Genomic DNA, 9,598 nt, shown 5'->3' on the forward strand with positions numbered 1-9,598 from the left:
TTGCAATAAAAGCATTAGCAGAAACAAGAAACACAACGAGTAGGGCCCTAACGCAATTCGTGATTGCGAAAAACATAATTTGAACTCAAAATCTCAAAATAATCCGAACTATTTTTCCTTTTTTTTTAAATTTTTCTAAATTTATTTGATGTATTTGAAATAACTTTTTGCAAGCTCTGCTAACACAAAATTTCGATAAGTAATGAGCAGTTATTGTATCTACTTCAGTTTAACTCTCTAGCTCACCACGCAGTAAAAACAAAACTAAACAAAAACAACGAACATTTCAACACTAGTCCCATAGTCACCGAGACCATATTTACGATAATACACCAGTCAATTCCGCAACAAGTGGAACAAAGATTCCTTGCGAACCCGTTTGTATCGATCGAAACCCTAATTTATCTGAAGTATTAATAACTCCTAATTGAAACTTATGGAAACGAAAGGGCGAAAGGATGTACGTTACAAGCCTGGTTTCCGTCTAGCCGCCCGTTGAGTTAGATGCTATGGATTTCAAAAGCGGATAACAAAAAAACCTGAATTCTTTGTCTATTCTGATCTGCTTTTTAGTTCCGTTGATTGTAAGCATTCAAAAGCGTTTACTTATCAAAATATGTGTATTGTACATTCTTTTGAATTTTAGTAGAACTTCGTTTAGTATTTAAAAAAGTAAGTATTAAATATGTGTAACAAATGGAATTTTCGTTAAACTTCAAACAAGGAAGTATAAAGGTATTGTAATGAAATACTTTTGCATTTTTTTTTCAAATTATATTGTTTAGTTTTCAGATTTTAAAAATGTACATATTTGAATTAAGTTGATAGAATATTAGATGAGTTAATGATAAAAAATGAGAAAAATACATCTACAAGACTTTGAAAAAGGGGTCTATATGATGTTATTATATAAAAATTGCGACTTTTTGAAAGGTGTCTATTTTTTTCCTCAAGAAGATCTATTGTCGCGTTATATGTCTTCTAAAAATATTAATAATAAGCAGATTTTTTTGAAATAACTTGTTAATTTATGAATATTAAGTACAGATACTTGTATGCCTAATTGTGCTAACCTGCAGAAAAATGAATCCAACTCAAACCTTCACAGTATTATTACAATGCTTTATCAGAGATAACTTTTTTATATTTCACAAACACTATTAAGTCGTTCAGTAAAGAAAAAAATGTAAAATTTCAAGCTTTCGAGAGATGTTTTGGAGAGGAAAATCTTGCAGCAGTCTACGGGAGAGCAATCAAGGCACACATTATAGGAATTTTAATATTAGGAGGCACCAAAATTTCAATATTAGTTCCGTAAAATGCTTTTTAATAAAAATTTTTATAGTAAATTTTATGAAATTTTTTATGAGTGTATAATGTTCCATAGCAATGAGTGTTTCTTCTTAATGGGACATCATCTGTCAACAAATACTTTCATGAGAGTGGGACATGATAAAAAAAAATGTACTTAATAGTTTTGTTTGGGATCCAAAACTAGTTTTTAGTATGCCCAAAACAAAGCGAGTGTGACCACTACTGGTCAAACCATTGTATTCCAATTCATGTGGAAAAAAAAGAAAAGAAAAGAAAGAAAAAAAAGAAAACTATGGTTGAAAAATTAAGAAAATTTCACAGCTATAAAAGTGCAGTTTCTAAACTCTAACACCGTGAGAATTAGTTTTTCCCATGAACTAGAGCTACAACATTACAGTCAATAACAATCCAATAAAAAAATGTGCTTAAGAAATGTCCATTAATTATTAATTTTCCCTAATAATGTAGCTTTTTCTGAAACCCATTATTAGGCATGAAAGCCGCTGTTTACTCCTTGCGTTAACTTTCTTACTTGATTAAACCACTACTAGGTGTGCGTAGTTTCAGCATTTAACTCTACCAATTCGTAGTTTTTAAAATAAGTTAAGTATTGTGCTATTCTAAAAAATATTTGCTCTACAGCGTAGCAAAAGTTTCAATTTCAAAGGAACACTCTAACATTTTATTAGAGAAATTCAATTTTGAGCTTCAAGGCTCAGACCGGGTGGCAGCCCTTTTACACACGTCACTGTATTTGTTTCCTTCTACATAATTACAAAAACTTGAGTCTAAAATCGAAAATATACGTAAAAAGGCTAAATTTCAACCTACTCCGCCCTTCCGCATACTCGTACCTTCTTTTCCTTACGGATATTAAGAATTTAAATAGAAGCCATAGAAACAGTTCAAATATCTCGTAGACTATAACAAAGATGTTACAGCTCCTTTATAAATAAATTATATACAGCCGGGACATAAACTATCTTGGCGCTGCACACACACAAACACACAAAATCAGAAGCGTAAATTTTCATTCCTGCGTAATAGATTGCAGATTTCGCTTTGGTCAGAAACGAGGAAAAAGTAGTGGTGATAATTCAAGCCGAGAGAAAATATAAATCTTTGGATATTTTAGGTCACTAGCTTTTCGGGAATGCCATTAATAAATCAACGCAATGAATATTTTAAAAGAACGGGTGTTCAATAATGGAGTTCAATGTGTGGTAGTTTAATAAAATATTTTTCAAGCTAGTAGTTATTCGCTTGTTTTACTGTTTCCTAAGCAGAAAGCCGACATTTTTTTATATGTCTTTGTTTTTTAACTCTAAAAATTATTTTTACACGTGCACGACAGTTTGTACATAGTACGTTGTTATTAAGCAAACATCTGTATTAGTTCGGAAATTTTGACTCGCATTCAGTAAACAACCTATGATAGTAATGTGTTAGATGAGGCACAGCATTATCAAAACTAAGTTAAAATTTTTCGATAGAGAAACCCTCGTTTTAACGATATCTACAATATAGTAGTCGCTGGAAAGATTTTCAGAATGCTAAAGCCATAAGTTAGTAGTTCTATATAATACATAAATGACTTCAGGAGATCGAAATTGAATGTTTTGACGAATTTAAATTGTCTGACTCTTCTTGTCATCTTTGATCAGCAATCGATGACTGTATTTATCGATCATGGAGTCATTTGAAACCTTTATGTATCCTTCGATCAGAAGTCGATGCTGTGTCCATCGATGACGACGTCAAATTATTATTATTTTCTTTTTGAAGTTACTTTTCAAATTTATATATTTTTTGCAAATTTTTTCTCAATCAAATATCGGTGGGCGTGTCCAATGGTTCTGACGTCATGTATTGACACTTAAAGCGCTCGAATTTTTGATTAAAAAAAAATAAAAGTGTAGCTTCTGAACGAACATGTCTAACCCAAGAGGCTAACCAGAAACTTATTAGCAATGCTTGTTTTAATTGAAGGGAAACCAATGAAAAAGGGTAAAACTACTAGCAAATTTTCACCAAAGTAAACTGAAAAATTTCGTAAAATGCCCTATTTCGATCCACGATCCAAATTTATTTCCTATTTCCAGTAATGCAATTAATCTATAGGTTGGAAGAATAGTATTTTTAGCATTTTCGTTTTCAATGCTTTGCTGTTAAAAACAATAAGACAAACTTTTTAATTTTAATCCAAAATATGATAAAGTTAATTATCTGAAATTTTTTCCTCTATGGATGACTTCCATGAACCTCTTTCAAATCTTATTGTTCATGAAGAAAAATACTGCTTTTAAATGAAGCCGATAACATAGAAATTGGCTTGCTCTAACCATTAATTTCCGCATCTTTTCGTTCTCAGTTACAACATATTCCCCATATTTCTTGCTCGACGATTTCTAAAATGTTTTTTTTTTTTTTTTTCAAAATATTTTCTTTTAATTTAACTTAAACATTGAGCTGTGGATAAACTAAGTTTGAAGCATTTGCAAAAGTTTCAAGAAGTAAGCTCTAGCTCAAAAGATTTCCGCAACTGCTTACGCAAAAACAAATACAAGGATTCTTATGAATTATTATTTTCCATTTATCATCAAATCAACTCTACGCAATGTGTTTGTGTTTTAATGCATTTTGCCTCTTTTTACAGAATTATGAATCTGAAATAAATAAATAAATAAATAAAAGATCGAGTTTGTTGTTTATATGTAATGTCGTATTTTCAATGCTGTGTTTTCCGTTAAAGCCGCAGTACAGTTAACCACTTAACTGTTTCGTTTTTAGGTCATATTGTGCCCTAAAATAAGCAGATTTTTGGGAAATAATTTTTGTTCAAATCAATTGCATAAACTCAAATTGGTAGTGACAAATGTTTTAAATATTTTAGTTATTAATTTTTAATCACACAGTTTTACTCAACTCGTTTAATTTACCTCGTAACAGGTTTACAGTGGTTTTCCTGTCAATATTTAACAGTAAAACAACAGACATCGGCTAAAACAACTGTAAATTTAAAATAACTAAAAAAAAAAAAAAACAGGTAACCACAGGCAAATCAATGGCATGGCGTAAAAAGGTTTACTGCCCGCCCGGGTTGCGGGAAATGACTGACCCACCGCCTAGAATTTCAGAGCCTACCCCGACTTCCACTCCTTAATTCCAGGGGTGCCTATTCCCCCCAAGTTCAATGCCGCCCCCCCCCCCGAAAAAAAAATTTCCAACCCTCTTTCCCTTCTTTTTTTATTTTTTATTTTTAGCTCTTTTTAATTTATTTTTAATTATTGTTAATTTTATCATCATTTTATTAGAAAAGTTCTGTGCCACGCCAATGACACTCACAAACAAAATAAATAAGTAAAATAAAATATAAACAGAATAAAATAGTAAATATAAATAAAAAATAAATCAATAAATAAAGTTAAATAAATAAATCAACAAAAAATTAAAAGATCCCCCCCCCCCCCAGAAATTTTGATGGCGCAACATGCGCCATAATCCCCCCTGTGGGCACCCCTGCTTGACCCCAACATTTCCCTCAACCGACTCAGACTCCACAGCTCCGGTTCGAGCCAAAACAGTTAAGTGGTAAAAGAATCTCGTAACATTAATATTGTAAACATACACAGCATATGCAGCATTTTTACTCCCAAAGCAAAAAAAAAAAAAAAATTAAGTATCCTACAAGATGCAAACTTTCGAAATATTACATCTATTATCTCAAACCCATTTGAACTAAACAAGAAGCAGACAGCGTGGAAAAAGCATGCCGGTTCAAAATAACATCTTTAACATTTATCTTTTCCCCTCTTCCGCAAGAGCTGCGGATTCCATGGAGAAATATTTATCGCCGTTGATTTCCGATCTGCACGCCAAGTCCGCGAAATTTGATAAAAATCAGATATCCTTTCGCTAATCATTGAGATTGTTTTAAACGATTTCTTCTCGGAAAATTCAAACGCATTTTAATTATTTTTATTTTTATTTGAGATATATTTTTTTAATGATTCACCCTCAGTTTCCGTTGCATAGAATAAAAAAATGTATTTCCGTTTGCATGTTATGCATATATAATTATGTTACTCAGGGTATAATTTTTGAGACCTATAACTTTAATATTGCCTAATTTTGTAGCTAAAATTCTTCACAGTTCCAAATCATTTCCAAACACTTATTACTATTTATCAAAATAAATACATCCGAAATATTACACATAACTAGTAATCGACAAAAACGGTAAAAACATTAGGCTCCGGAAAAGAAATTTAGGTACCAAGCAAATTATTTCTCAGCGTTCTTAAAAAATTTAAACGTAACATGACTTAGAAATTAACTAGTCGCCAAGAATATTTTTTTTAGTCACCCGGGAGATGTCGGACCGTTGCATATAAAATGTTATACATTTTAACCTTTTAGGAAAATTTATTTGAATTTTATCTATACAGGTTTTATATAAAATATCCCATATGTTTTACTTAAATGTGTGTAAATTGTAATTTTCTAATAGCAAAAAAAAAAAAAGTATTTTCTTAACCACCAAAGAAGGCGCAAAGTTTATAAAATTACTTATTAATAAATTCTAAAATAAGATTACGGAATGTTTTCCAACGTTTAAGTAAATTCAATGCTTTTTAGTTGAGCTATAAATAAAAGAGAGAGAAAAAAAGAAAGAAAATCTCATCATTGCAAATTACTATATCACCCAATAAAATGGAAAATCTGTATAAAGTACTTCATGAACTCATTTTTTAATTACTGAATGAACTAATTATATATAGCACAGTTAGTAGAATCGATATTATAATCAGGGTAAAGAGGTTTGTTTGATAGCACATCAGATAAAAACGCGCACGAAAGAGATAAATTTGAATGATTAAACCTTTTAGGAGATAAGACTTTTCGCAGCAGGACTTACGCATTTTTTGTCATTGTAAAAGAACCTTTAATGTGATAACTATTTCAGCCGGCGCTGTTTTGCAAAAATCTAAATTGAGGCAATAATACAAATTTTTGGTAAGATTTTATGGACGATCTAAAATAATTTTCAATTGTTTATTCTCAGTTCTCAGAATTTTATGTATTAAAATTCTAAGATACTAGGGATTGCAAGTACTAAAGTCATTTATACAATCAAGGGGGGCTCCGAAGTTAAACTTTTGGGAGGGGAGAATTTTCAGTTTGCTGAATGAAACTGAAACCTCAGACCGAATGATAAAATATAAACATACATTTACAGATACCTGCATCTGATGAGATAAGACATAAAGCATCATCATAATTCTTATTCAGAAAATCATAATTTTGCGACGTTTTCTCTAAATTCGTAGGACCGTTAGACAAAATTTGACGAGTAAGAAAAAGCATTAGGAGGTCACAGTGACCTCCCGTGACCTTCTATCAGAATGCCCTGAATACAATGTGCAAAATTAATCCAAAGAAACCGACGAAATAACAAGACGATACGTGAAATAAAATAAATTATTTCCCGTGTTCTTTTATAAAATCCCTGAAGATGAACTTCACGGCTAGTCCCCCGTGCTAAACATTCTTTTACAGGTAAATTAACCCAGAACATTTAAAGATTATCAGAAGATTGCGTCAAACAAAACGAAAATAGTTGGAAACTTTATAATATTTCATAATTATTAATAATGATTTTTTATAAGTAAATTATAAATAATTTACAGACACATTTGCATATGCTTCGATAGCGTGATATTAACAATTATATTTAAATATAATGAATTAATAAATTGTTTATTAAGCTCAAATATATTTACCGACTGAGATCAACTCAGAAAAACATTCAGTAAGATAAATCCAAAGTTCAAAATTGAATAAATAAGCCAATAATAAGAAATAAACGAGTTCAATATTTCAACTGATAAAGTTATTATCGTTCAATTACATAAGATGTTCAGTCCATTTTCTTCAAACGAGTCATGTTAATCGAATTGGGCTCACTAGTACTTCCGAAAGGTATCCGCCTTAAAAACATATTGCCCGCCAGAATATTTCTGCTTTACATTTAAAAATTATGATATGAAAAAATATTATGAAATATTCTTGATAGTTTACGACTATCATCCGTCAAAGTTCCTTGTATCGAAATAGTTGAAAAAGAACACTGTTAACCCCCCGCATAATACTTAGCACAAACCAGCTTTTCGCAAGATAAAAATAAATTAAATGAAGTGATTTTCTTTTCTTTCTGAGCATTAGTTACGAAATGGTCTTGTTTTTGATAATAATGTGCAAGCATATACAATTTCTTTCTCATTCTTCAAGAAACTTTTTTTTATAATATATTGCATAATTTTTTAAATAATTTTTTCATCTATTTTTGGATGTTTCGTCTATTAATGATAACTGTATTAATATGATCAAACTGTAACTAATTTATATAGGTTTTAAACTATCTATAGAAAAATATAACTGTTACTTATTCAAAGAGTAATGACTGTAAAAAAAGCCCCCACAATTGATGTACGAAATCATGAATAAATTTTTAATTCAGTTCTAATTACCGAAATCAATCAATAATGATGTTTGAAAATCATATACAGTTTTTGTTTTGCCAAAAACGGATTGCCATTTAAATTTATTCATTTTACTCCGTTTCCTTAATATGATGAAAAGCTCAACTAGTAGAGAAATATTTGAAATAACATTAAGAGAAATATACTTGATCTGTTAAAATCGTGTAAAAACATTCGGCTTTTTTGTGAGGGACATTAGTATTGTTTTACATAGTTAAAAACACATATCCTTGATGTGAAACTTTAATTGCTGCATTTTAGATTTATTTTTCACGGTTACATTTATTGTCAAGTAAAATAATTTGCAAAACACTCCGCGCATATGTTAATGTATAGTCCTAGTGAATTCTAAGATTTGGAGTCTTTTTTAAAATATACAAGGCACTTAAAACAAACATTATATCGAAAATAAAAATTGGCAGCCCTTCCCGCATGGTTTAAAGGGACCGGCATGGCTTTAATGAGCCGGCTTTAGGGATGGAAAAAAAAGTTATTTACTCACGGAATCAAAAGACTCTTGATCCCAAATATCCTTAAAATCATTGTCATCAATGCAATAGTTGACTGTTTCTAATACATCCATAATCGTGTCCAGAGCCAAAGCCGGGTCCGTGGTCCAATCAGTTTGTTTATGGTGTTGATCTCAGGAATCCCCACTTGCTCTGCCTTCTACTTGAACTGTGAATCTACAATCGCGTTGGAGAGAGAGAGAGAGAATCCACACACGTGAAAACGGACCAGGTTTGCCGTATCGCTAGGAAACGGCGCCAAGATGGGGCCGGCTTGGCGACGGTCAACAGGTGGCTGGCTCCATGTGTACCGGCTTGCTACCGCTTTAAAAAATCCCACCGTTTCTCGCACAACTGTTTTGAGTTTCAGACTGTTTGTGGGTTTTTGGAATCGGCGCAATTTTACGCAACGAGAAAATGAAAACAAGTCGTCACTATTCTTGGTTCCGAGTGGTGGTGGGGGGGGGGGGGGGGATGAATAAACTTTTTTCTTTGATACAGGTTGTTTCTAAATGAATATCAGAGTTTTGAAGCTTTTTAGTATTTGTTACGTAAAACTTAATATCGTAATTAATGCATCAAATCCCAGTTTTTCCTAAACATTTTTTCGTCTTTGTGGTGTAATTGATGCAACCAGCTGTCTCAAATACGTTTCTTATATCGGTTAGGTCTACTAGTAGGGAAGAAACATATAAACATTCCTTTATAAACCCCCAGGTAGAAGTCACATGACGTAAGATCGGGTGAGCGAGGAGTTTGTTTCACATGACCGCCACGCTCACTGGATCTCATGAGGATTTCATGCGATCTCAAATTATTTCTACCTGTAGTGGTTCATAAAGGATCGTGCGCATGTGCCTCCCAATACCAGCTGACCTACCCGACCTAAGAAACAGGATTGTCGCAGTTGTTGCAACAATTCACTGCAAACACTAAACGACAAACACTAAGCAACGATCGGAAAGAAAAGGGCTATTGACTCGTTGTGTACTGTGTGACTAAAAGCGCTTACATTAGCCGGGTTCACATGAGATTTTTGCACCTCGCAATTCCCCGCTCCAGCTCCGAAAACAATTGGTGGGGAAAATTTACCGTTTACATGTGAAGAGAGGTAGTAAGGTTGTACTAAAGAAAGCGGTTTTACCCAGCATCCTTAGTGGCTATACCCAGCAAATAAACAAACTCTTTTCGCGTAGTGCATTCTGGGTAAAAAACCATGCATTTACTCCAGTC

The sequence above is a fragment of the Uloborus diversus genome, chromosome 10 (genome assembly GCF_026930045.1).
Source record: "Uloborus diversus isolate 005 chromosome 10, Udiv.v.3.1, whole genome shotgun sequence".
Classification (NCBI taxonomy): domain Eukaryota; kingdom Metazoa; phylum Arthropoda; class Arachnida; order Araneae; family Uloboridae; genus Uloborus; species Uloborus diversus.